We start from the raw sequence: 21530 nt of genomic DNA, 5'->3' as shown, positions 1-21530 counted from the left end.
GGCACCCAGATGTGGAGAGTTTCACAAAACAAAAAGATTAAAAAGAGGGAACGTAGAACAGAAGACTTGGCAAGCAGATGTTAAACAGAAGCTGAAGTTATGAAATGCTTGCAAAGTGAAGGACTTAGTGTAGGAAGTCAAAAAATAAGTTATGTCTTACCATAACGTTCCATCTGTGTTGTTTATCTTCTTTCATTCATCACTGATGGGTTTGGTTCCGAACCCTCGGAACTGAGTCGGCCTTTTTACCAAGCTTGCGCCAGACAAAAAACTCTTGAGCTAAGTTTCTACCCAGAATGCCCTTCTCCCTGTTACCTCAGATTGAGTTTGCTAGAGACAGAGAAGTAAAGCCAAGGCCACTTCTGCGCAAATACCTTAGGACACCACTTGGAACCAAAGCATCCCCCAGGAGCCTTTGGAGGGGGAAGGAGGGTGGGAAGTGATGAATGAAAGAAGATGAACAACACAGATGGAACGTTATGGTAAGACATAACTTTTTCATCTGATGTTGTTAATCTTCTTTCCATTCATCACTGATGGGACAGAATCCTAAGCTACCTTGAAGTCTATGGGCGGCCCTTATGGAAGAATACTCCTGAGTACCATTGAGCCAAAGGCAGCTCTTCCTCTGGAGACCAAGTCCAATTTGTAATGATTGATAATTGTATGAGGCTTAGCCCAAGTGGCTGCTGTGCAAATCTTATCCATGGAAGCCCTGGAATGGAAAGCTACAGATCTTGCCATAGATTTAGTGGAGTGAGCTTTAACTTTCGGCATAGGTTCTTTAATGAGGGAGTAGATGAAACATATGCAGTCCCTTAGCCATTTTGATAATGTAAACGTGGAAACAGCATTTCCCATTCTGGGCCCAGAAAAGGAGATGAAAAGCTGTTCAGACTTGTGGATAGGTTTGGTCCTGTCTAGGTAAAATGTCAGTTGCCTATGTGCATTCATGGAGTGAAGGCAGTATTCGCCTGTACTGGAAAAATTTGAAACGAACACTGGTAGGTCAATGATCTGGTTAATGGAAAATTCAGAAACAACTTTGGGAAGGAAGGATGGATTCATCAGAAGTGATACTCTGTCTTTATTGTAGACTAGATATGGCCTCTTGATACACAATGCCTGTAGCTCCAAGCCTCTGCTGGCTGATGTGATGGCTACCACGAACAAGGGTTTCCAGGACAAGAACTTTAGGTCACACTTTGTAGCGGGTTCAAAGGGTTTTTGAGTCACAGACTGAAGGAATAAAGTGAGGTTCCATGGTTCCACAGGCTGTCTGATAGGAGGCCTGATATGAGAGGTTCCCTTGAGAAAAGCTTCGTATAGACATAGAGAGCTGAGAGGGGTGCCATCATTACCATTGTGAAAATTAGAAATTGCCACTAGGTGTACTCATACAGTAGAAGCAGAGGCTCCATTATCAAAAAACTTAGCTAAGTATTGCAGTACCGCCATTACTGGAGCTGAATACAGGTCTAACATGTTATCTTTGGACCACATGGAGAAACTTTTCCATTTATCCTGAAATAGTCTTTTGGTGGATGGTTTATGAGAGGACAGAATGAGTCTCGAACAGGCGAGGTGAGATTAGCTTGCCTGGCAACTAACGGAAGTGAAGAAACCAAGTTGTCAGCTTGAGATTGGGAAGATTCGGGTGGCTCAACCCTTTGGAGTGAGTAATCAGATCTGGAAGAGGGTCCAGAATCCACGACGAGTATACGAGGTGAGGCCAAAGGAAGGGTAACCAAACTTGTCGAGGCCAGAATGGAGCTATGAGGATCACTTTGCATCTCAACCAAAGAGCTTTATTTAGAAATTGTGGAATCAGGGGAATGGGTGGATAAGCCTAAAGAAGTCCCGTGGGCCAATCATGGATTAGAGCACCCCTCGGAGATTCCCCCACTGGGAGAAGTAGGGCAAAAATAGCTGCTGCACTTGTTGTTCGATGGGGAGGCAAAAAGATCACAGCAAGGCTGGTCCCAGTGGCTGAAGACTTCTGTCACCACCTCGGGACTGAGGGACCACTCGTGAGGCAGGAGGATGCATCTGCTCAGTTTGTGCGCAATTACGTGGAGCTCCCAGGGATATGCATTGCTATTAGAAAGCGGTTGGAAGATATCGCCCACTACCAAACTCTAATGGCTTCTTGACACAGGGGGTAGGACTTGGTTCCTCCTTGCTTGTTGATATACCACACCACTGACATGTTGTCTGACTGAATTGCAATTGTCCCAGAAGGGAGAACCAAATGAAAAGCCTGCAATGCCAACAGCTCTCCTCTCAGTTCCAGAACATTGATATGCAGATGGGCCTCTGAGGTGGACCATGTGGCTTGGACTGTCTTTCCCTGGAAATAGCTCACCCACCCAATCAGGGAAGTGTCTGTGCTCACAATAGCTCTGGGCTGAGGGGATAGAAATGGGCAACTCCAAGTTCTGTGTCTGGCCTCATCCACCAAAGGAAGTCCTGTTTGCAGGAGTTGGATATTTAGGTCTGGTAACTGAAGGGGTGATAGTTTGGGAGCCATTGACAAAGAAGCAGCCATTGCAGGATCTGCAAATGTAGCTTCGCTAGGGGCACAACTGGAATTGAAGCTGCCATAGTACCTAGGGCCTGAAGAACTTCACTTGCTGAAACTTTTGTTTGACAGAGTATCACTCGGAGCTGGAGCCACACTCACTGGAGTCTGTAATTTGGGAGTGACACTAGACAGGACTGGGTATTGAACACTGCTCCAATGAATTCCATTTGTTGTGTAGGTGTAAGGCTTGATTTCTCCCAATGTATCGTTATTCCCAACAATTTTGCCACAGAAAGAGTATAATGCAGAGCTGTTACCAGAAGACACTTGGTAGGGGCATGAGGAGACAGTCGTCCAAATATGGAAACACCCAGAATCCTTGAGTCTCAAGTGACCTGTGACCACTGCCATGAACTTCGTGAACACTCTGGGGGCTGTAGAGAGACCGAATGGCAGGGCACGAAATTGATAATGACTGGCCCCTAGCCAGAAGCAAAGCAGACTCCTGCAGCATTTGTCCATCTTGATGTGGTAATACGTATCCTGGAGATCAATTGAGCACATCCAATCTCCTTCCTTTAAAAAGGGAAGAGTGGACTCAACCGTGACCATCCAGAATTTGGTTTGGGTGACAGACTTTTTTAATCTGCTGAGATCCAAAATGGGTCTACAGTCCCCTGTATTTTTTGGCACCAAAAAGAATCTTGAGTAATATCTGGATCCACGTTGGTTTGGTGGGACTGGCTGGATGACTCTTTTTTGAGACAGCTTCATTATCTCTGAAGCTGCTTCTTCCATTTCACTGGGTGGAATGTCGGGAAGCTTTATTGGAAGATTTGGCTGACAAGAAAGAGGAATGGTGTAACCTCTGGTGATTATACTCTACACCCAACGATCAGTGGTAATAGATTGCCAGGCAGCTTGGTGCAGAGAGAAACAACCCCAGACTGCTTCCAGAGGTAAGCAATCGGGCTGATCCTCAGGAGCGCTGAGAAGGCTGTCCAGAAAAGGAGTCCCTGGAGCCTTGGTTACGGGACCTCCTCTGCCTCTGTAGGGGCAGGACCGGGTATTGAACACTGCTCCAATGAATTTTATTTGTTGTGTAGGAGTAAAGCTTGATTTCTCCCAATGTATCGTTATTCCCAACAATTTTGCCACAGAGAGAGTATAATGCAGAGCTGTTACCAGAAGACACTCGGTAGGGGCGGTGAGGAGACAGTCATCCAAATATGGAAACACCCAGAATCCTTGTAGTCTCAAGTGACCTGTGACCACTGCCATGAACTTCGTGAACACTCTGGGGGCTATAGAGAGACCGAACGGCAGGGCACGAAATTGATAATGACTGGCCCCTAGCCAGAAGTGAAGCAGACTCCTGGAGCATTTGTCCATCTTGATGTGGTAATATGCATCCCGGAAAGCAATCGAGCACATCCAATCTCCTTCCTTTAAAAATGGAAGAGTGGACTTAACCGTGACCATCTGGAATTTGGTTTGGGTGACAGACTTTTTTAATCTGCTGAGATCCAAAATGGGTCTACAGTCCCCTGTCTTTTTTGGCACCAAAAAGAATCTTGAGTAAAATCTGGATCCACGTTGGTCTGGTGGGACTGGCTGGATGACTCTTTTTTGAGACAACTTTATTATCTCTGAAGCTGCTTCTTCCAATTGATTGGGTGGAATATCGGGAAGCTTTATTGGAAGATTTGGCTGACAAGAAAGAGGAATGGTGTAACCTCTGGTGATTATACTCTACACCCAATGATCAGTGGTAATAGATTGCCAGGCAGCTTGGTGCAGAGAGAAACAACCCCAGACTGCTTCCAGAGGTAAGCAATCGGGCTGCTCCTCAGGAGCGCTGATAAGGCTGTCCAGAGAAGGAGTCCCTGGAGCCTTGGTTATGGGATCCCCTCTGCCTCTGTAGGGGCATCTTCCGGAATTGTTACTCCCTCTGCCCCTGGGGTATCATCACCATGTGCAGCACAGAAAGGACACTGAGAGTTTTTGTGCCACATTTTCCCACTCTTCTGATTCCTGGAGAAAGTACATTGAGGACTGGAAAACCATAGGCCTATGGCAGACAGGGTCTTTCCATTTTTCTCGCACCTGGCTAGAGTGTCCTTCACTTTGGAGCCAAAAAGGGATGATGCTTTGATGAGAGCATTCAAAATGGAAGAATTTAAGGGGTCACCGAGGTCACAAATGCGCATCCAGGCATGACGCCTCATGGCAATGCCTGAACCCCCTGCTTTAGCCGCCCCTTCAGTCGCATGTGAAAGCAACCTTATGGATGAGTTGGCTATCGATTGCAAGCTGCGAGGCCACTTTGTCCCTGACCTTGTCAGACAGCTGTCCTGTGAGTGTCCCAGAGAGTTCGGAGATCAAGTCCCTCTGGAGCCTCGTAAAATGTGCCAAATAGTTCAGGAACCATATAGCAAAGGTCCCTGATGCAAAAACTCACTTCCCACATCTGTCCACCACTCGGCATTCCCTGTTGGGTGGGTGGACAGCGGGACTTTCCTCAACCAAGTCCTTTTTCATGATCACCGCCACCACCATAGCATCGAATGGTAACCCCTGGACCAATGCAGGTTCTCCTCGGGAGGGGAAAGAATTTTGTCAGGTCTCCCAGGGATCACCTGAATGGAATCAGGGTTCTTCCAAGCATGCTGCATGATGAGCTGGATGAGTGCGTTGGCAGGTGGGTTCACCCAAGAGGTAGAAGGCTGGGTGCGGAAAGCCTGCAGGAACACGGACTCCTCAGAAGAAGGGTTTGAGGGCTTTCAGTCACCTCTCTGCTTTAGCATTTCCAGGATGTCTCCGGAGACATCATCAGGAGGTGACCGAGGGGACCCTTCTGTCTTCCATTAAGGACTCCTTGGGTGAATACATGTGCTTCCTCTTGCACATCCTCTTTCGAGGGGGCTCCTCAGTGGGGGTCTCAGAGGAGGACTTGGAAGAGTGGGTACACTGAACAGGGGTGTCCTGCAGCTTCTTTGCTCAGTGTCCCGAGGGGGTGGTCTGTGTCAGCTGTAGCTCAGGGGACGAAAACTAGGGTTCTAGTGTCAAAGGAGTGCTTCCAGAAGTGAAAGACCTCTCAATTGCATGGAAAGCAGGTCCGCCTGAAGAGGGATGGGAGCCCAGAACCAAGAAAGACAACCTCGGGACCGGGGGTCACACCCTGCTCTGATGAACCCACCCCACAGATGGAGCCTCAAGCAGGATCAGTGTGGATGGGGCTATCGGCACCGAAGGATGGAACTGAGGAGAAACACTACTCCATGCCCAGGACCGAGGCGCCCCCCACCAAATCCCCAGATTGAGGAAGGACTGGTTCCAAAGGAACTGAATACCAAAGGGACAAACTTGGAGCCTGAGTGAGGTGCACTATAGGCACCAAAGTGATGGGTACCGAGAAGGACATCAGATCAGAGGGCTTCGGAACCATAATGGTTGAAGGAGTGTGAGAAGGAGTTTGTAGAGGGACCAACCCAAGTCCTGCAGGTGGATGGGTCTTAGAAAGTGTGGGTATCCCCCTGGCTGCCAACAGCTGGTCCATAAGATGCACCATGTCATGTTCCGACAGGCTCCTGGTGGATCTAGTGGATACTCTGGATGGAGAGTCAGGACAGTCAATGAAAGGGTTATACACCTGGCCCAGAAATGGCTAAGGGGAGTATCGCGTCCATGGTGCAAGGACTGCTGGCACCGAAGTCTCACGTTTCGTGACAGGGAGTAATGGAGTCAAATCCAACTTTGTTGGAAAAATGCTCGGTGCTAAAGTGGCACTTGGAGCCAAAATGGTTCTTCCAAAATCGTAACTGACAAAGGTATCGAAGCCAAAGTGCCCATGGGTGCCGAAGTCTAAGTAGGCATAGTGAGGTCTATAATCGGTGCCAGAGGCAGGACCAATGCCGAAGCTGGTGCTGGTATTGTAGATTTCGAGATGCTCGGAGCCAACAAGGATGGAGCCATAGAGGCAGATTTATGCTCTGAGGACAACTTTGGGAACTTTGATTTCACAGGCTTACCCTGATCACCCGATGGTAAGTAGGGAACCGAGTGGGACCTCTTTTTCTCTTTAGTAGAAGTGGTTGAGACCTCCATCACAGAAATGGCCTATGAAAAGGGAGACTTAAGTAACCCTTTCAGTATCAGTTTATTTTTGTGCTCATAAAGAGTGCATTGACTGAAACTCTGACAAATGTCACAAGGAGGCTGCACCGAAAGGTGGGCCATCCCCAAACAATATACACAATCATCATGAGAATCACTATTAGGTAACTAGCCATTACATGAAGCACAATGCTTAAAACCTGAAGTACCTTTCTTATCCAACATCTTGACAGAGAGACACCACAGGCAAATAGTATAAACAGTCAGAACAAATAAGTCAAACACCATTCAAAAAGCCACAATTGTACCACTATAGTGATATGTACAGGTAAAAACAGAAACACCTTACTGAAACAAACCCTAACATGCTAGACAGGAAAGGAAAATACCAGCTATGGAATTGAAGGAATACCACAAGGGTAAGGGAGGAAAGGCCATACCAGCAATGGTACTTGAAAGTTTACCAACGGTAACAACGGGTAGAGCAGTGAAGGAAAATACAAGATCTGACAGGAGAAAACACACTAGAAATACTACTCGCGCAATAAAAAAGAAGATATTAAAAGTTTTTCACACAAAATATCAAATAAAATTCCACTTAGCTGAGAGCTCAGCTGAAATGCAGCTTTATGGCTATGCGGCAAATGAGATCTGAGGTAACAGGGAGAAGGGGATTCTGGGTAGAAACTTAGCTTGAGAGTTTTTTGGCTGGCGCGAGCTTGGTAAAAAGGCCGACTCGGTTCTGAGGGCTCAGAACCAAACCCATCAGTGATGAATGGAAAGAAGATTAACAACATCAGATCACAGGTTATGTTACAGCATCCATGTAAGGAGAAACAGGAGGTGTGGGAGACATCTGAAGAAGAAATATGGAAATGGGAAAGAAAAAGCATATTTAACATGGTGTAATATTTATGCAAATGAGAAAGTGAAACTAATCAATATAAAAAAAGCAGCAGTAAAGATATTTGAAGAGAAATACAGGCAAAATACAGGCAAAGGCATCCGGACATGGAACATTTTACAGTATAAGAAAGAAAACAAAGGGGGAAAGTAAAAAAGAGGATTAGTAATGGAGAAGTTAAAGAAATATAAATGGAAGTTATGAATTACCTGAGAAGTGAAGGATTTAGTGTAAAAAATCCAACTCTGGTAACATCACAGCATGAAAGAACAATGAAGTGGGGAGAAAGACCCAAATAGCTTAGGTTACTGCAACAGTGATGCATGTACTGAACACATGCCACAAGGGAATGTGAGTTGGACAATGAGCTCCAGAAGGAGATACTTTTACTAGAAAAGAAGGCTGTATATGTTACCTATAATGAAAAAGTATGGTATGAAGTTTGCAGTTTAGCAGGCAAGATCTATCAGATGAGGTGCTAATTGGTACAAGTGATGTGTAAAGTGATGGCAATACATCCTGCAGTAAGCAAGTTAAAGAAGAGACTGACATGGTTCTGACTACTTCAGAAAATGAAAAAGTTTCATCACCTGTTTCACAAGCCTTGTCAGTGGTATTCAAGTGAGAGTTGGAGAGTCACCGAGTGAGACCCATCTTCATGCTAAAACACAATACTGGAAGTTGCATATAAAGGAACTTTGACATAAGCTGTAATTAAGGCTTCAGACAAATGGAGATGAGCCTTGAAAAGCTATAACTGATGAAAGATCTGCTCACGTAGCAATCTTACACAGGGTGTGGCCAATGGTAAGAAGTTACAAACTTTCTGATACTGTTGTCAACAGACGATTTGGATGGGATAACATTGGGACGTGATTACTCTTGTTTTTTCATGCTAAAGGCCTTAAGTAGTTGACTTAATTGAGCAATGGATTATTTTTTAATATTACATTTGTAAATGTTGAGCTGGCTGAAAAATGTGCATGTAAGTTGGCATTGAAGAAAGCACACAAGCCATGGAATTAATATAAAATTTTGGACTGTCAACAAAAGAGACTATGCATTTCAGTACTGATGTCCAGAAAAATGAAGATGTTGCAAAATTTCTGAGTGATAAAGTTGAAAGTACTGTTGACATTAAATAAAATGTTTGCTCTAAGGGGATTGTGGAATGGGGAAGACAAACTTTTCTGAATTTAAAGGCTGAAAAAATTGTGGAACATTTGGAAAATATGAATTGTATATTTTGTGTCAGGAACATGTGGGATTCATAAGACAATTTTTACGTTGGCAAGATGATCAGAAAGTTGTCTGAACATGTTAATGAATGCAGGTTAGCTATACAAATCAACAGTAAAAAGACTTTGCAAAGCATAAAACAAGTTTTCTTTTGCAGTCATAGATACTGCTGAAATTGATTTTAACGTGTGATATTAACAATGTTCTTGAAATAAGGAAGTTAAACTGGCAATTACATTTGGCAGCTGCCAGGCCTCCTGGTTTAAATGAAACTCTAAGCATCAAAAGTTTACTGAAAGTTTAGCAATGAAATATTTGTTTTTAACAATTTTTATACTTTGTAATAATCTAGATACATGTTGATTTCATTCTTTATAAAGTTTTGTATAAGAACATGATTCCTTTTCATCACATGATTCTTACCACATAATTTCAGTATACTTAAATGTGTTTTTGGTAATGAGTTGTGTGTTCTGATGAAGTTCTTTGGTAATAAAGAATGAAAGTGCTACACTTACTTGTCTACCTTTGGTCTTTTGAGCTCAGTGAGCAGTGTACATTGTAGTTAGTTTTATTAAAGTTTCCATGCTTTAGATACAATGAGTAGGGTTTTCTTTGATTTTAATGAGTAATTAAATCCAAGGCCTCTTATTATTGTACAAAAGAGAGGCATTTGATTCAGCAATGTGAAATGTGCAAAGGTGAGTGATGTGGGGACATATGACATTCTAAACTTTTTGCAAGCCAAATTGCAGGCTTTAAGGAAGCCAGGATAAAGGAACAAGTGCTGATTGATGCATGTGACAGTGACTCAGAAATAGCAGAGGCATAAAAAGTGACACTATACTGCTACTGCTATTATTAAATGCACAGGGAGGGAGGGAGCAAAGGGAAGAGGATGTGAAAAAGAATGAAGGTTTGTGTTAGCACAACTGCAATAAAAAATAAATATGAAGTACTTGGGGAATGGGGAAGGTAGGCAAGATGAGGGGAATATATCTAAAGAACAACAAAAACATCTCCATTGCAAAGAGCTACTTTAAGAAAGCAGAAAAAAGTATTCAAAGAAGTTGAACAAAAAAGGGTGAAGAGTGAAAAACGTGCTGTTTGAATGTGAACAGCATAAAGTCATAAGTACTAGATCTATTGTTAGCCAAATGGACAGAACAATGGATTTTGATATTTTGGGGTTATTGACTGTTTAGCTAACTATTACAGAACAGGTTAAAGAAATAGAAGTAATAAGAACAAAGTAGTATTGTATTACAGGAGTTACAGCAGAAATGAAAGTCATCGAGTTACATAAATGAAAATAATTCAGATGCAGAAAATCTCAAAATGTATAAAATCGACCCACTTGCTCTTACAAGTTATACAGTATAATGAGTCATAATATCATACAGCATTGCTAACATTTTGTAATGAACATTCACACAACACACTGTATACCTACAGAAAGAGAACTTCCACTTTGGTGGAGGATCAACTGAAGATGCTGCATCTTTAGGTCTACAAGAGAAGTTATAAAGCAGCACCTGACATACGAGGTGGACCAGAGATTAGAAAACATTCTGATAAGGGAATACTCTGGAATCTGTCTTAGGTTCTGTGCAAAGATGGATCCAGTTAGCAGGAGTAATTTTTGAAGCCTTTTTTCTCCAAATACAAGTCTGAAGGGGGTTCTTATTAGTGTTAATGTACTATTACTCTCACTTCTGAAAGCATATGGGGATAATTTGATGGAGGATGGGCAGAAATTATTATTCAGGATTTTAAACGTAAGCAAGCAAAAAGAAGAGTAGATCATGTTCATAGGTTCATAGGTTCATACTAGGTTATCTGCCCTAGGGCATTTATAAGCCTAGCCAGAGTGTGTATGGCTTTCGCCACCCATTTTAAATTAATTTTGCTAAGCCCTTTTTTGAGGTTAGTATACTGTGCTTCTGTCTAACAGTGACACAGAAGTGATACCCGGGGTAAACCTACGATCTCCCATCCACTCATCAAGATTCCTCTTGAAGAGAAACAACGAGGGACTCTGCCTAACCTGGACTGGGATTTTATTCCAGAGTGAAGGGAGCCTCTGGGTTATGAATCTGTCCCTCCAGCATGTCCTATTTATTTCAGTGCTGAGGTTTAAGTCCCTCGAGCGCGTAGCTCGATGGGATTTGGATTTTCTGAGGTGCAGCATGTCCATTAATTCCGGGTTGGACATAACTTTATACGTCAGGCACAGATTGCCTCTGAGCAGGCGGTATGCCACTGAGTAGAGCTGGAGTTTCTTTAACTGGGCAGCATACGGCATCTGTTTGAGCCCCTTGATCCTCTTGGTGAGGTACTTTTGGGGTCTTTCCAGTTGCTGCAGGTGTCTGGTAAGGTACATCCCAAAAGGGGCATTGTACTCAATTATGGGCCTGATGAGGGATGAGTAAAGAGGCACGATGACCTCCCCTGATCTAAATGTGAATCCCTTCATGATTAGGTGGGCTATATAAAATGTTTTTCTAACCACTTTGGCCACGTGGTTGTCAAATGAGAGATTGCTATCAACTTGGGTCCCCAGGTCCCTAATTACTTCTTCTGTACTTAATGGATTAACACCTATGTGGTAATTTGTGGGCACTTTGTTTTTGCCAAAGGGGATGACCATACACTTTTTGGCGTTTAGCTTGAGGCCATGGCTCTGGCACCAGTTGTCTGTTTCTATGAGGCCCTTTTGGAGGATGCTTGTGTCAGCTGGAGAGTCTATTATGGTGCCCAGTTTGCAGTCATCTGCGAACTTGGTCAGCCACAGTCCTTCCATGTTGGACTGTACCTCCGAGAAATATATACCGAACAAGAGAGGTCCCAAGACTGAGCCTTGTGGGATGCCACTTGTAAGTGGTTTGGAGTCTGACATGGCTCCAGCTATTCTAACCATGTGGGTTCTGTCTTTGAGCCAGTTTGCAACCCATCTAGTGACATAGGGGTTTATATTTAAGCTGGTGAGCTTATCTATAATGCCCAAGTGGGGTATTGTATCGAAGGCTTTTGCGAGGTCCAGATAGGCTGTGTGGACCACCTTCCCCTTGTCAATGGCCTTGGTGACTGTTTCAAAGAAATTGACCAGGTTTAAGAGGCAGGATCTGCCCTTAACAAAGCCGAACTGGGTAGGATCCAGTGTCTGTAGGTCCCCAATATCTTTATTTATAAGGTCCATGATGATCCTTTCCATAGCTTTGCAGACCAAGCTAGTGAGACTTATGGGGTGATAGTTTCCAGGATCCGTTGAGGCACCACCTTTGTGGAGAGGGACCACTGTTGCTGTACGCCACTCTTTGGGTACATATCCTGTAGTAAGGCTGAGAATGAACAGTAGTTTTAGGTTTGGGTTTAGCTCTTCTTGGAGTTCATGTAGGACGCAGCCCAGGACACCGTCTGGTCCCATTGATGCTGTGTTTCTTGCTTTGGAGAGGGCAGCTCTTACCTGAGCATCTGAGATGTCAGGGGGGCAGCACTCTGCTGAGATAGATATTAGCCCTTTTGGTGGGGAGGGGGGGGAGAAAGTTTGCGCTGAACCTGTCAGCTAGGATGTTGGCAATGTTCCAGGCCAGTTGCCTTTCTGTAAAGTAACAAAGTGATGTTCTAGATGGCAAAAGTGGTTAATAAATGTTTACAATGTACTAAGTATAAAGTTACAAAATTATTCTCTTTTTTAAAGACTAATCACTGAATTTTTCTCAGAGAGCTAACTTTTAGTTAAATGGTTGACTGAATACATGCATATTGTTTTCTACATCTGGATGGGGAAACTATTACAGTTGAAGTAGTGATGCATTTAGGTGCAAGCAGTAGCAATACATGCTTTAGCACAGGTATACCTAGCTATAGTCCCAAGTAGCCACAGCTTCTGTTTAGAGTAGTAGTGCTCTGTTCTTGCAAATGTATATAGTTATTTTTTGTTCTGGATGTTAAAGGGACAAGGGAAATTGTATAATGATTAGAGATGTTTGGAAAATGTGACATGAGTTCAAATAGAAGTGTGAGACTGCAGTTATGTAAAAGTCTTGTTTGTCAAGTGTTACAAGGTAGGCATAAGCTGCAAGTAGGAAGAATACATATAATAGAAGTGACATGCATCACCACTGATTCCAATGTCAAAATGGCAGAATGGCTGCATTGTCAATTTTAACATGGAATGTAAATGACCTTACTGGCACAGAGTACTGAACTGCATTAAAAATTACAGGATGCAAATTTAAGTGATGCATGAGTTGTATCTGGAGAAAAATGAACATAAAAAGTGGACTTCAGTATGGATATTTCATACAATACCAGGCACAAGGGAAATAGGTGTTGTTATATTGTTAGGAAAATGGACTCCATTTATGATAAAGTAAGGAAAAAAACAAAAAATGAATTATTTGTGGCAGTGCAGAGTTACTGTCAGAAAAGAGGTTTACCTTAGAATAAACCTATATTCCCCCTAAAACTGAAGTTATGGAGCTCAGGGGAATTTGGGGAGAAATAAGTTCCCAACAAGGCATTTTATTTACAGAAGGTGAATGGAATTTGTTGTGCAGCAAGGATGTGCCAGAGGGCCAAAGAAGGGAAAGTATAACTAGAGAAGGAAGAATTCAAAAAAGCATATGGAGGTATTTGGTATGGAGAATATTACTGTAGTTCAGAGAGAGTTTACATATTATTCCACAAGGAACAATATCTGGATTATGCTGGATATACATTTTATATCACAGGAGTATGTTAATATGGGCAAAGTCTAAAATAGTGAATGGACAAAGGCCCAACACAGGGACAACTTTAACTACTGTACCTATAAACCTAGACATTTTCACTTTGTCCAGTTTCCCTGTGCTTGTGTACATCACAACGATAACTCTTCTACAGTGGCTGTCTCTGTAGGCCCCCTATTGTTTGGCATCTACTTCTCAGAAGTACAGGCCAACATGGGAGGACTTTGGCTGACAAAGTTTGCAGACGACTGCAAACTGGGCGCCATAGTGGAAAGTGCATCGGACACGGATATCCTTCAGAAGGGACTCACGGAAACAGATAGCTGGTGCCAGAGCCATGGCCTGAAGTTAAACGCCAAAAAATGTATAGTCATACCCTTCGGGAAAAACAAGGTAACCCCAAGCTACCATATAGGTGGCAATCCACTAAGCACAGAAGAGGTTATCAGGGACCTGGGGACCCAGGTTGACAGTGGCCTTTCTTTGACACTCACATTGCTAAAGTGGTTAGAAAGACCTTCTACATTGCCCACCTGATCATGAAGGGATTCACATCCAGATCTAGTGAGGTCATTGTTCCCTGTACTCTTCACTTATCAGACCAATGATCGAGTACAATGCCCCATTCGGGATGTATCTCACCCGACATCTGCAGCAATTGGAGAGACCCCAAAAGTTCCTCACCAAAAGGATAAAGGACTCCAAAATCTGTCATATGCTGCCAGATTGAAGAAACTCCAGCTCTATTCAGTCGCATACCGCCTGCTCAGAGGTGACATGTGCCTGACATACAAGGCCATGTCCAACCCGGAATTAATGGACATGCTCCACCTCAAAAATCCAAATCCACCAAAACCACTAGAGCAAGCGACTTAAACCTTAGCACGGATATAAATAGGACGTGCTGGAGGGATAGATTTATCACCAGAGACTCCCTATGCTGTGGAATAAAATCCCGGTCCATGTGAGGCAGAGCACCTCGCTGACTCTGTTCAAGAGAAATCTAGACCTGTGGATGGGAGATCATAGGTTTACCCCGGGAATCATCTCTGTGTCACTGCTGGACAGAGGCACAACAAACTAATGGGCACAGTATTTTTTCATATAAGGGGTGGCGTAAGCCACAAAAATTTGGGCTAGGCTTATAAATGCCTTAGGGCAGATAGCCTAGTATAAACCTATGAACCTATGACCCTATGAATATAGCAGGGTAGCTGTCATTAGGGATTAGTGCAATGTGCTTAGTTTCTTGTTGGAGCTTAAAGCTACAGCAACTATGCTTTTCAGCCATACCACTCTACAGCAAAGCAGTGTTGCAACCTTCTAATTCTGGCATTGTAGCTTGGAGGGAAACATCTCACTAGCTACATACTAAAACCCAAATGTTAGAGGCGAGATGGGGAAGAAGTAGGTAAGTAGGAACATGTGCTTTGGGAGTGTAAGGAGTTGGCAGAGTTTAAAAACATCCCTACAGAGTACTCTGTCAGAAATATTGGGTAAGCAAATGGTTGTAACTAAGTAACTGATGTTTTGGGGATGGGACACAGGATCTGAATTGTCTAGACACAATATGGCTATATTAAGATTAATTCTAATAGCTGCCAAAAAAAAAAGCAATTACTAAAAAATGGAAGTCAAAGTCTAAACCAACTGCATTTGAAATATTTAATATTATAAAAGATATAAAAGAAAGAGAATAGGGACCTTTAGAAAAGGGAAAGAGCTAATTAAATAGAAATAAGTGGAATTTGTGGCAACAATGCATGCAAAAAATGTTCAGGAGGAGGAGTAATATTTAAGTGAAGGGAAGAATTCGGCAATTTATATAATGTTGGACTGATGACAGTTACAAAGAAAGAAAATATATGTGATGTATAATGTGTACAAATGAAAAAAAAAATGTTAACAAGGTTTTGTTTGCTTTTCTGTTAATGTCTATTTGACAGTGTCTTAAGTGATAATTTAATAAAGGTGTTTATAAAACACAATCTATAAACCACCACAAAATAAGTCATTCTCGCAACTCTAATGCATTGTCCTTTGATATACTTTTTTACATGAAAAGGGATGACAACTTTGAAATGTAAATATGTATTATAAAGTTTAGGCTTTTTTTAGATATTCAAAACAAATCCCTTATCCCCAAAACTAATGGTGGTGTCCAAATAATTGATAGCTTCCTTACTAAATTGGTAAGTAAATTTTAAAAAAGGTAGTGGAAGCCCCTAAAAACTCAAACTTATCCATTGGACCATCCCGCAAAATAAAAATGTTGTCTAAAAATCATAGATACAACTTATAATAGTTACTTTTTTCTGTAGTAAAACATATTTCAGTTCCCAACTCTTCAATGTCAAACTGGCATAGGTGGGGGTTCAGGCTGCCCCCATTTCTGCACCTCTAATTTGTGTACAGATCACACATTCAAAAAATGAAATTATTATCCAAAACTAACTCCATTAAGTCTGTAATCAGATTAATATCAGAATTACTAAGAAAATCACAATCACACAAACTTTTATGAAACAATTTTAGTTCCTCACATTTAGGTATACAACTAAATAGATCAACTACATCAACAGTAAGAAAGGTAAGAGCTTCTGTCTACAATTCACATCTCAATCCCCCTAAAAAGTCCCAAGAGTCCTGTGAAACATGTGAACATCTAGAAAAAATCGGTTTCAAACATCTATCAATATAAACAGCCAAGGGGTATACTGCTTCGACAGGTCTAAAAGGTGGATCTTGAACATTGTTTTGGACTTTAGGGATCACAAATATAATAGGAATTTTAGGGGATGTCAAAATAAAAATCATGTAAATCTTTTGTTAAAACACCTTGCATCATACCATCTTCCAAAAATAGATCTAGCTTTCTATATGCTATATTTATTTGTTTTGTAGAACTAGTTTCATATGTAGAATCAACCTGCAAAATATTAAACATACATGACAGAATACTTGGGAGCTGCTCCACAATATGGAGGGACATGCAAGGGGGAATCTGACCAGAAAGGGACAAGACAAGCATTCATCTGAACTACCAACAACTCAAGCAGACAAGGCCTTGGTTTAATATCTCATCTGAAGGATGACACACCCAGGAGTGCACCACCTCCTTATGCTGCACTGCAGTGATTGAACCACCTTGTTTGGTAAGAGAACCCACAGCCTTCTGCATCAAAGGTAACTGTGCTACCTGTTGATCCACTGACACCGCTAGTCAGTCAAACTGAAGAAAGTATACTAAAAACTAAGCCAACACATGAGTGGAGAAAGGGGATATGGAATTTACTGGAGAAAACTAGCAAAGGAACCAAGGTATTGGGAGGAAATAACTAGTGAGGGAATGGTAACAGAATTGGAAGAGGCCAAGAAGATGTTTGGACTGCAGGCTACAGACTACCTTCCCTACCAGGGATTGACATCATAGTACAGGCAAAGAGAAAGGAATAGCGGAATCTTAAGTGAAATACTGGTACTGTTGGGAGGTTTTTAACTGAATGCAGAACAGAAGCTGCTGTTGAAAAGGGATAATTAGTAGGACATACTGAACACTGCATGATAACTATAGGAATCAATCAAAGGAGGTTAGAAAAGACTGGGAAGAGAGACTGGAAAAGCACGTTATAAGAGAACACAAGGAGGACATATGTATGGCTCCCAAGTATGCGACAAACTCCAGAAGCTTTAGGATCTTCACCTGGAAGCATTTGCACAGGTATTTTTATACCATAAGCAGATTTCTAAGAATTTTACTTCGGGCACATATGGAACGTTGGAAGTGTGATGAGAAAGATAGAAGTAAATGGGAACATATTTTTAGGGAGTGTAACGAGTTGGCACATTTTAAAAAATTCTCTACAGAGTACTCTGTTCTAAGTATTGGGGGAGCAAATGACTTTAACTAAGGAATTGATTCTTTTGAGCTAGGGTACAGGATCTGAATTGCCTAGATACAAAAGTCCTTATTAACTTTAATTCTGTTTTTCTTTCCTGCCAAAAAAGTAATTACTAAAAATGGAAATCAAAATCTAAACCAACTGTATATGAAGAATTTAATATTAAATATTCTAAAAGAGACAAAAGAACTGGAAGAGAGATCTTTGGACAAGGGAAGGAGCAAATTACAGTGAAATAAATGAAACTGGTGTGAGCAATGCATGCAGAATAATGTTTAGGAGGAGGAGTGAGATTTAAGGGAAGGCAGGAATTGAGTAATTTATGTACTAGACTAAATGACAGTTGTTACAAAAAAGAGAACATGTAATCTATTGTGTATGTAAATGGAAAACATGTTAATGTAGTTTGCTTTTGTTTCTATTAAAGTATGTGTACCTTAGTGTCATGTGATAATATTAATAAAGGTGTTTAAAAAATGAAGAGTATTAAGAGATATAGACAGCACATTTAGTCTTATTTTCAGAGACTGTGGGATGATCATCTGTATTGATAAGCCTCCTCACCCCACCCCACATTTAAAGTATATCAGCATACTGTACAGAACTAATTTGGAGTGAAACATTAACGTTAAGAACATTATTATGCACATATTAACATTTTTTTACTTACAGTTACATTGCTAGTCCCTTTATTATCCTTATAAACACAATGACAAAGTGAGAATTATGCTCTAGAATCCTCCCACCAGTTTAAAACAGCCCACAGACTTGCAGTCTTTTTATTTTCCACTTCTAGAAGAAGCACAGTTTTCATGTCCAAACTGCAGCTTATGGTAATGACTCTACATTTCTTACACTTATTTCCTACATTTACATTCTTGCTGGCTTTCTTCTTCATCATCTTAAATACCCAACACTGGAGTCTGGATCAAATAAATGGCACTCTGATTATTCTAGTCAGCTACTGGGCTTTTTTTCTGTCACTAAATGAATCTGTCTGTGGGCTGTGCCTTTGCCAGAGGAATGAGAAGAAAAATTCCCTTCATATTGGTGGCTCACATCTTGCTGGATAAACATTTTTATTTCTTTCTTCACCTGTTTTGCATCCAAAAATGTTTTTACTTCTTTGGGAAGAAATATTCTGAAGAAAGCTAGATATAGCAACTTGAATCTCGGAGACGTCTGTCAACATTCTCTGACTATAGGGAAAACACTCTGTACTTCTGCCAGGTATACTGTGAAAAATAATTTTCCATAAACACTCTGGTGTTCCTAATTGATATTACTTCACCCTTCTGGCACAATTTTGTTCCTTCTGCTGATATGACTGAACCTTTACTACTGTAAGTACTGGCTTCTTTCCCATGACCAACTTTGGAGAAGACACACAGTGTGTCTTTTCAGTTAACAAATACTCTTGTGGAATATCAGTCAAGTTGCTCATCAGTACTTTTATAAAATTAATACAATCTGTTTTTTTCCAGTTTCACTGGTCCAGCAGAAAATCTCAGGTTTTCTCTACATGCTCTATCTTCCAGCTCTATTTTTTGAAACAATTCTTATTGAGAGGCCTCATATTCAGCAAGTCTTTCCTTCATTTCATCATCTGATTTCTGCAATTTTATCAGTTTAACTGAATAGCTACTGAAAGTTCTTTCTATTCTTTCCAAACATTTGTCATTTGACTGGATATATTTCTCCAGCATCTCACTTATTTTCAACTTCTCTGAATATGTTTGATTTATTTTTTCAACTAAATTATCGGAAGCTATCCCCTGCACTAACTTGAAACTTGAACTGCTCTTTTGCTGAGCAGCTGCAAGGCTTTTCCCTACCAGAATTTTTTCTGCTCCTTTTCAAATTTTTTTCTGTTTACTTTCTCCAAATTTCTTCTTTGCAAACATCAAGACATTGCAGTCACAAACAAGTAATTGGATTTTACTCAGGCAAATGGCTTTTTATGTCAGTTTTCCAAAGTTTCTTTTTTCACTCTGGACAGGCTCTGATGAACCCGTTGATCAGTGTGAAGCCATCTCAGAAGCAACACCGAACACAAATTACGTGTACTAAACAAATGTTTCTTATTCTGGTAGTAGATGATTTTCTGATAATTTTACATTGAATCCAAAATGCTAACTATCTCAGAAAGCTACTAGTAATTGAAAGATTTCTGGGATGTGTGTAATGCTGGGGCCCATATTTTACTCATGATAACAAAGTAGCTATTATATATAATAAAATTGTAATCTAAACACTAGTAAGCGTAAACTTAATGGCTAGGAAGACCTTAATGTTCAGAAAATGTTATCAGCAGAGCAAAACTATGTTTAGTACTGCCGTCCTTCATAAGTACAGCAGAACTTTAAACTGACATGTCAAAGCATTTTCTTTCTTTCTTTTTCTTCCCTCTCATTCAGGTGCTTTCTTTCAGTGTTAAATCGCAGCCTACTGACTGCTCACAACATCCTTTCTAAACTAATATATTATTCTCTTGACAGTCCCTGCCTTTTTATAACACATTATTTCACTATGAGCGGAGCACTAGTGCAGTTATCACATTTATTTCACTATGAGCGGAACAGTAGTGCAGTTATCACATTTTCTTTTAACGAACACATTCATTTCATAAAGAATGCATGTCCCTAAACATGATCAAAACAGACTCGTGGGACACTGCTGACTTGTAACATGTCTCAGGCTTTCTCTGTAGTGACCTACTAAAAGCAGAGTTTCTCTGTTTCCTTATAAAGCCTATAGTTGACATTTCAGCTATGGAAGACTAATAACAACTCATTGCAAATTATTGCTTCTTCTTAGCACATGCTGTCTAACAAAACTTTCTCACTCTTGATGATTTCCATCTCTTATCCCTTAACGTAACACAGCTTTCATAATACACTTCCACAGTGTTAGCCCAACTAAGATTCTAACTGTACATTTAAAATTACAAAATAACATAGTAATATGTTTGCCTTTGAGGCAAGAAACATTAGAAGGCCATGGTAAGGGGTCTATTCCAGCCCTTGACACTTTAATTCATATTCAGATTCTGACATTATCGCGCTACATGTGGGGTGTGCTGTACACATGTCAAAAGGGATGTGCAGTTTCCCCCACTGCTGTAGCAAAACTTTCCCTGGTTACTATAAGATCCAGCTCAGTTCTCATTACAGGGTAGACATAAATTTAGACCATATTGATCATATACAGCCCTGCTCAATTTGGGAGATAAGCAGTATTAATTGCTTGAAAAGGCTCTGCTAAATGGTTTATATGGCTAGGCATATTATGGTCTGGGGATTGCTTGCCTAGTATGTTCCCATGAAAGGGACATAGAATCAGTGGAATCTACCCTGTTAACAAATTTAAATAAATAAATAAATAAATGGCCGACATTACTTTTCATATATTTTTGGGGGTTGTAGGTTAGTGCGATGATTAAAGTGTTCATCACCTCACACACACAAAGTACAGGGTTTAGTTATCACCTTTGAAGAAAAACTGACTAATCTTGAAACAGCCCACAAGGGCAGCTAGCCTATTACTTCCTATGAACCTATTCACAAAAAATGAAAAAAGAGGTAGAAATGTCACAATAAAAATGCATCTGAATGTATCTGAAATATTTCCTTTCCTGAACTATATTTTAAACAGGACTGATTCCATTATATCACAGAAGCTGAAAGTAATATTCTCTGAAGCTCTGTAGATGAATAATGTTGTTGTTGTTGTGTGTGTGTGTGTGTGTGTGTGTGTGTGTGTGTGTGTGTGTGTGTGTGCACATGCATGTGTAAGTAGGTGTGCATCAGTTTAGCAGAAGCAGTCTACTCAAACAAAATATTTTATTTCCACCTTTTTCTGCAATTATTTGTTTCTTCGACTGCTTACTCTTTAATTCAGTTTAATTTTAATGGTATTTTCTGCACCATTTAGCTATGTTGTGTATGATCATGACTTAATTGTGGAAAAATATTTGTTCTGCCATATAGTTACCTTGAAAAATGTAGGTAAACATGCGATTAAGTTACTCCTTATTCTCTATCAGCCCAGCAGACCAATGAAAGCTTTACTTCTACAAATACCACTTGCACAAAAAAAGTCACCCCAGTAAA

At 41.0% G+C, this 21530-nt stretch overlaps 1 protein-coding gene across 1 annotated transcript in view; it reads right to left on the bottom strand.

Annotated features, from left to right (window-relative positions):
- Positions 1–21530, bottom strand: part of LOC122794923 (probable ATP-dependent RNA helicase DDX60) — a 2818219-nt gene that overhangs the window by 1345449 nt on the left and 1451240 nt on the right. The window lies entirely within an intron of this gene.

This window comes from Protopterus annectens, chromosome 2.part1 (genome assembly GCF_019279795.1).
Source record: "Protopterus annectens isolate FY-2018-M chromosome 2.part1, PAN1.0, whole genome shotgun sequence".
Classification (NCBI taxonomy): Eukaryota; Metazoa; Chordata; order Ceratodontiformes; family Protopteridae; genus Protopterus; species Protopterus annectens.
This window is presented reverse-complemented; position numbering and strand designations above follow the sequence as displayed.